General features: G+C 38.0%; 1 pseudogene; it reads left to right on the forward strand.

Moving 5' to 3' along the window:
- Nucleotides 1–1795: 1795 nt before the first annotated feature.
- Nucleotides 1796–7983, forward strand: LOC144640166 (flavin reductase (NADPH)-like; annotated as a pseudogene).
- Nucleotides 7984–8297: the final 314 nt, after the last annotated feature.

Below are 8297 nucleotides of genomic sequence, written 5' to 3' on the forward strand. Positions count from 1 at the left end.
TAAAAATGGCTAAAAAATAACTTTGTGCGAATGGCATGCATAGTTGTAAAAGATATAATTAAACACGTAAAGCAAGCGAATAAGACGACGAGAATAAGAACATTAAAATACCTAAAAATATCTAAACAAATAATTTCGCGCGGAGCGAGTCACTCTGTTTGTTAAGTTTCGGTTTCAGAAGTCTAATAAAAAGCATTTCAAAAATCAAACAGTCAAGCTTGCTTTGGCACTTCCTTAAAATCTTAAAATTCTTCTCGATGTTGTGTGGCTCCTTTCCATGTTGTTCTTTCACGTGATGTCCGATAGACGATCCTTTGTGTTCTTCGATGCGCTGGTGCAAGTGTCGACAAGAATAGCCGACGTAATCTGCATCACACAGATCACACTTATAATAATAAACAGCGCTTTGTTGGTTTACGATGGCCGGTTTCTGTTCCTTCACTTTAATTGTGTCTTTAATTTGATCTTACGGCCGGTGTAAACTGGACGGATTTCGGTGTCCGCTGAGATCGCTCAGTTTTCTACGTACTGAGTTTGCTGCTTTTTGATCCTTGTACGGCAAAACGACTCTAATAGGAACTTCTCGCTGACAAGGGACCTGCTGTTGTTGAGTCTTTCTCCAAATCATTTTGTTGCATTTTTCGTTGACGAACTGAGCGTGCGACAGCTGACGCAAACACGTATCACCATGCCTGCGCGCATAAACATAAAGTAACTTGCAAAATGATATTGTAAAAAAAAATATAAAAAAGTGTCATAAATGGTTGTAAAAACATACGTTTCGGGTGTATAACTCTTCTTCAGTGTTAGAGAGTGAACGGTTAAACTGACGCAATTGAAATTTAGGACGACAAATAGAAGCGCGTGCGTGTGTATAGAATAGCGCGCGTATACATGCAACTCACAGTTGAAATGAAGCTGAAGATGATATTCAGTACGTTTGGCTAAACAGTTCCTACCTGGAAAATAATGGGGAGTACTCTATATAATGTCCTATAAGAGGGAGGCTCCGCCCGAAAGGGGTACCTTTTTCAGGCTTCAGGTATAAAAAAGGGTAGGAATTTCACAAGTTTAGGTATATGAAAGGGTAGGGAAATCTGCCATTATGATATTCTAAAAAGGCTTTTACATTAAATATTTCAAGTAGACACAACTTATGGTTGTATCGTCTTAATTTATAAAGCGCTGCATAAAAATGCCAAGAAATTCCTGTTGAAGGCATATGTCATGTCGTGTAGGTATATGAAAGGGGTACTGTTTTCCAATAAAAGGTATACGAAACTGGTACTTTTTCTATCAAAATGGTATATAAAAGGGTAAAGGGTTGGACCTCCGGGCGGAGCCTCCCCGTATAAAACTTTTTCAAGTACCCCCCCCCCCGGGGGGGGAGCTACTTTATACGTTAGATGTTTGTTCTAAATCCTGCCTGGACATCAGCGACCCGTGGATTTGAAATGGACCACAGGAAACCCAGGAGTGTTGTTGCGCACCTCGCAAACTGAATGTTCGCTAAAACGACTCAGGACTAAATAAGACTAATAAGTCTTCGTTCTGTTTCACCAATAAAAAGAAGTGGGGAATTGCCGGCAGAAAACGCAGTAAAAAAGATTATTGGAATGGCAGGTGATATAAATATGGTCACGAATGGCCATTAAGTCAAGCGACAAAGGTTTATTTCGAACGTCTGTTTTGGAACAGTTTTGCTTCATCAATCAAAGGGCGTGAAAAAGAAAATCACTAAATGACTGACGATTGACGGGCAGTTTCTCTTTGGTGCCCAGCCTTTCCCGAAATGTGACAGTTCTCTGACCCAGTCCCACCTCAACTATTTCATATCCAACATGGCGGCGGCACCGGGAGACAGCAGTCCTTCCAAAAAGCTCAAACTTGTTGTGTTTGGAGCTACAGGTCGGACAGGAAACGAGGTGGTAAAACAAGCACTGGAAAAAGGACATCATGTGACGGCTGTAGTGAGAACGCCTGAGAAACTGACAACTCAGTGAGTGATCATTTAGTTTCACTAAACCTCACGCAGTGAGCTAGCGGCCTGCAAGAGCATTTGGGTTTTTCGTCTCCTGAAACCTGGAAATGCCTTTGCATGCTAGCGTACAGCTAAACTTGAGTGTGTTCAAAATCAGTCAAAGTAATAAGTTCGGTTCAATGCCTCCAAAAGAAAGCGACTGTAACCAGTCAAGCTTGTCTTATCAAGGGTGTAAAATAACTTTTTATCAAGTAGCCACCTGCTCCTAAATATTTTAAACGGCGTTGACAAAACCTGAATCGGATCGGATCGCGGATGGGATCACGGATCGGATCACAGATCGGATCACGGACCGGATCATGAAAAATAAAAAAATAATAAAAATAATAAAAATAAAATAAAAAATACAATAAAATAAATAAATAGATATAAACAAATAAACAAACAAATAAATGGTTGTTAGTTATCGGATGAACGTGGAATGGCGTAACAAGAATCGGCGTAACAAGATTTTTTTTTTTTTTTCTTTTTTTTAATTGCTTTATTAATTTATTACTATGAACTTAATTAAAATAACAAATTATCACTTTCTAGACCTGCACACAGCGGTATCTGGAACCTATTATATTTTTTCTTTATTTCACACACAACTGAGGCCACAATGTCGTTTACGACTTATATGATCTCTGGACTTCTGATTACGTAGAACTGGGCAAAGAAACAAACAAACAAACAGTAAATGTATCCCACAAAAAAGGGCACCCACATCTTCTTAATCTTCTTATAATTAATCCTTCGAGGTCGATCTAGAGCCAGGCTTTGAGGATTTCAAGGAGAAGCTATAAACGTGACTGCACAGTATGACTGCCCTTCGGACATCCTTGCCCCTATCGAGACAATGAAACGTACAAAGCCGAACAATTCAACGGAGCCATTGGAAAATAAAAAGAAGGGCCTGAAAAGTTACCGATTGCGTAAGAAAAAGAAAGAAAGAAAATGAAAATCCCACAACAAGATATATTTTCAGCTGGTCACCCATCCAAGTACTTACCCCGCGCAACAGGGCTTAACTTCGGCGATCAGACGCAAACCAATGCTTTCCTTGTGGTATCAGTGTCAGATGAGACAGAAGGTTATAAGAGAGGGTTATAAAAGTAATGCCTGGTTAATATAGATCTTTTGGAAAATTTGGCACTTTCCTGCTAAAACTGGTCGTAACCTTTATTAGCTGATTTACGTGCTCTTTCTGATACCATATGGAAAGCAAAGGCTCTTGTCCAATCGCTGAAGTTAAACCCTGTTGGGCAGGCTTAGTACTTGGATGGGTGACCAACTGAAAATACCCCGAGTTAGTGGGCTTTTTTTATGTTCTTTCTTTCTTTTTTTATGAAATCAGTAATTTAACAGGCCCTTCAATTTTTTCCCAACAGCTCCGTTGACTTCTTTGGCTTTGTACGTTTCATTGTCTCGATTGGGGCAAGAAAATTCATATACTACGCCGTTCTATACTAACAACCATTTATTTGTTTATTTATTTTTATTTATTTATTTTATTTATTTATTTTTTTTTATTTTACCGGTATTTTTTTATTTTTTTTTTATTTTATTTATTTTATTTTGTTTTAATTCATTTTCTATTTATTTTATTTTTTATTTATTTTTTTTTATTTTTCGTGATCCAGTCCGTGATCCGATCCGTGATCCGACCGCGATCCGATCCGCGATCCGATCCGCGATCCGATCCGATCCTGTCCGATCCGATCCAGGTTTTGTCAACATCGTATTTTAAAGCAGTAGCCAATTCCAAAAAGTTGGTCGTCATTTTAATTAGAAAAAAAAAAAACAAATTTACCCTGTCTTAAATAGACCCTCCTATCCAAAACTATTTTTATTTTTTTTAAATAAATATATTGCTTTTATTTTTTTAAATATTTTTTTTTGTAAGCTTAAATAAACAAAAAAATTATAATTCCTCGCTCAGTTTAAATTTAAGTTACCTCACTTGTAAAGAGCTGGATATTTTGCCGTTACCGTTTGTAGAACTTATGTTTAAGTGTTCATAAAGTTCTCTTTAACATTTCTTGGATACCTATTTTATTTCATTCTGTGTTACAAGAAATGAACAACAGTGAATGGCAGACATTCGCTCTTATTCTTATTTCAACATTCTCATTTCAACAGACATGAGAATTTAGTGTTAGTGAAGGGAGATGCGTGAGACGTGGAGAGTTTTGCTGCTGCTCTTGATGGAAAAGATGCTGTGCTGTCCAGTTTAGGAGTTTATGCAAACATTTTTAATCCAACCACTTTCTACTCGGAGTCCATGAATGCCATCACAGAGGCAATGAGTAGGTGAGCAATGTGTTTAACTTGGTTTTTAGCCAGATGGCTCATTGAGTATCCTGTGTAGATGTCTAATTTTTGAAGAACATTATTATACAAGTACTACTTCACATCTTGATTGTTGAATTACATAGCTTGAGAGTTATTATTAAGTACCGTATTTACTCGAATAAGCACCGCGGCGCTTATTAAATTTTTCCCGCTTATTCGAGGGCTGTGCTTATTTGAGGGAGGTGCTTATTTAAAATTTGGATGCCACAAAGAATCTAATCTTTTACAGTAATTGAAAAGAGTGTCTTTTGATTGACAGTTTTCGTCTCTTGCTGAAGAGAGAAGTACCGCTAGCTGTCCTGGCAAAGCTCGCGACCTTCACACCATTTACAGAACTACATATTGTTAGAATGTTGGATAGAAAACCTAATGGGCGAGCGGTAAAACAATCACTTTGAACTGCAAAACATCGTTTTTGATGGAAAGAAACGTCCAAGATTGTTTTAGAGTTGCTTTGTAGTGCTGTTTTAAGTTAAACGGAATTCCTCGAATAAACACCGCATCGGGACTGTGGTGCTTATTCGGGGGCAGCGCTTATTAACTTTTTTGTCCCAAACGCGGCACTTATTCGAAAGCGGCGCCTATTCGGGGGCAGCGCTTATTTGAGTAAATACGGTAAGTAGAATTGAAAACTTTTAAATAAATATGCAAATGGAAACTGCTGAAAATACAACAAAGATACTTAAATTTTGCAAAATGTTTTTAAGAGAGCGTGCCCAGACCATGTAAGGAGGGTGGTGTCTTGAGCCCCACATGACAGTAAGAGTTTGAGTGCTACCACTTACAAATCCTGGCTAAAAGCATGTGCTAAAGTTAAATAAATGTTAAAATTGTGAATTTGTCTCTAGTGTCCAAGCATTCTTTTCTTGGACCACCATTGGCGACATTGCCTCTAGTTATTTTTGATCTCTGTTGAAAATTTTAGGGTTGCTGTGCAAATCTGAAAACCATAAACACATTTGTTATACTTCCATTGGAAGATATTTTGGCTCCATCGCAGTCAATTTGTTTTGTAACTGTGCCCTGCAGATTGAGCTGTCAGGTCATTTGATGGTTTTGTACAAAAAAGTTTCATGTCCAAGTTAAATCAAAGTGTTCACAGTTTTCTTATTTGTGCTGTAACTCTATGTTCTGCAATTAAAAAAAGAATACTTCACTCATTATTATTATTTTATTATTTTATTACTTCCTCATTTAGGCACAAAGTCACTCGGCTAGTGACTGTAACATCATGGTGTACCCAACCAGGGCCAAACAATTACTGGTTTCTAGAATGGGTTATAAAGCCACTGTTTCTTAATGGAGTGATCAAGGATATGGCAACCATGGAAATAATGCTGGAAAGCAGTGACCCACAGGCATTGAATTACACAATTGTTAGACCATGTCGGCTACTAGTGGGTATGTAGACCCGCTGTCACATTCTAATCCCCAGAGCTTCTTGTCTCTCTTAGCCGGCTGAGCCTGGAGCATGAGAAACAACGGGCTCTAGGATCTGGGGACACATGACAAATCAAATCATGTGGCCCCAGAGCCACTTAGTTTTTTGTGCCCCAGGCTCAGCTGGCTAAGAGGGACAAGCGGCTCTGGGGACAAAATGCTGCTGTCAGTGCTTTCAATAAGACCCAGCACCAGCTTCTTCAATTGCTCTCTGGTGGGTGAATGAAATGAAATAAATACAAGGAACAACCAATCAAATAAAACAATTTAAAATCCCTTTGTTATACGAGAGTTTAAAACGGTTGTTTTGATAGGCTAGGCTTGAAATTCCCTTTGTTCAATTCCAGCAAATCAAAGTCATGTGTCCCAAGAGCCACTTGTTCCTTGTGCCCCAGCCTCAGCCGGCTAAGAGGGACAAGCAGCTCTGGGGACAAAAATGCTGCTGTCAGTGCTTTCAATAAGACCCAGCACCTGCAATAAGATGTTTCTAGCTTCTTGTATTGCTCTTCGACGGGTGCTGCACAAGGACAGCAGCAACTATTTCAAAAAAGCTGCGAACCTGCAATTAGCCTTATTTATTGCAACTTAATTGATTTTATTGCCATTTTCAGTGGTATGCGAACTCTAAAAATTCAATCCTCAACAAATGGTGTACACTTTTTGCTGCCATCAATCATTTTAGCGGACCTCTCGGGAAACAGAAGTTTACTTCAACTGGGTCAAAAGGTCATGTCCTTCAGTTGTGATTGGTAGATTTTGATCCATTTTGTTTGTTTCTGTTTTTCATGGCTTGTTTGCTGTCGTCATAATTATGATTCAGTTGGCTGCAGGGAAAACGCAATCATTAGTTGAATTTTGAACTTCAGAAGTCACATATTACTGTAAACCACAACAAATAGAAAGCTTGACTGTGTAGAGAAAGTGGGCTTCTTAAGAGACTGACATGACTTGCAACTTTTTCAGGTGAACAGACCGGGAACTATAAGGTTGAAGAAGGGCAATGTAACACTGGAACAACAAACAAGATCACATGTGCAGATGTGGCAGAATTTATGCTGAAGACTCTAGAAAGTAATGAGTATGACAGGAAAGGAATTGCAATTGCTGGATTGTGAAAATGTCCAAGAAAAAAAAAACTACAGAACTTTATGTTTGTAAACAAAATATCAAAATAGGATTTAGAGTATTTGATTACTGATCCATTTATGTTAAAAACTAATGTTAGATTTAAAATATTTTGCAGTTTGCTATCGGCAGACAATAATGAAAATGTTATTGGCTAGCATGAAAGGCGTGCAATCCCTAAAAAAAGTAACAGCTATGCACAGCCCTTTGCATGCATAATTTCAGCATGCCTTTGATGCTAGTCAATACTATTATTTTTATACAGAGCATTGAAACAGAGTCCAACCGGTTAATATAAAACACTATCTAGATAATATATATTAAATACAAACCACTTAATATAAAAGCAGTGTCAAATGACAAGTAAATATGAAAAAATCAGGTCAGATTTTAGTGATTGTCTTAAGATCGTGTAAAAAGTCCAGTTTCCTGTTCTATTGTTGTTTGGTACTACAACAAGCTCAGTTAGTTACATAATTTCTCTTATTTCTTTGGCTTCTTTAAGTAGTTTACAGTGTCACAAAATTGGCGACTTAGACTGGGAATCAGAAAAGACCTCGAGGAACTCTTTATGAGCAGCGCAAATTTTGATCTGCAATAATTTTTCGTTTTATTTTTGCCCCCAAAATGCTTGAAACGTGGTACTAAACTTATTGCGATTTGAATGAATATGAATATATTTCCTTTGAATTTATAGGCCAAAATAACTCAATATGGATATTTCCCAATCGTAGTTACAGCAGACAGTCAACTCTCGCCTTAAGGGCACCCCGCTATTACGAACACTCGCTTCAGTCAACTCTTGTTATAGCAGACACGCTCCGGGCATCGTATGAGTCGTTTCCAGTCAAACCTCTTTCGCCGGGGATCTGGATTCTGTCTATTTCTCAGTTATAGTTTATTTTATCTTTAATTTTACACTTAATCTAAGTAATTTTACGTATTTCCAGTGTTACGCAAATACTGCAAATTGAAAACACGCCTTCCAATGTGGAGAAGGCTGGTTTGGTTATCCGAAGTAAAGTACACAAAATCTAAACTCATTCTACGTTGCAATTGTATCGGCCTCTGCTTTTAAATTTCTCATTTTCAGCGGATAGAAACGACAGCCGGAAATACGATCGAAATTATTTATTTTCCCGAATATTAGACAAAATAATGAGGCTCCCTCACGGAACAAGGGAACATGGCCATAAACGTTTTAGAAACATGGGAACAAAAGGAAAATAATGCTGGGAACAGGGTAACGAAAGCGTATTTTAGGGAACAGGGAACACCAAAATCGAAGAAATACTTTTAGGGAACATGGTACATCTCGTAACACAAGGGAACATTTGTTGGGAATATGCCCCACCCA

Source organism: Oculina patagonica, unplaced genomic scaffold (genome assembly GCF_052425735.1).
Source record: "Oculina patagonica isolate OP01 unplaced genomic scaffold, crgOcupat unplaced2, whole genome shotgun sequence".
Lineage (NCBI taxonomy): Eukaryota > Metazoa > Cnidaria > Anthozoa > Scleractinia > Oculinidae > Oculina > Oculina patagonica.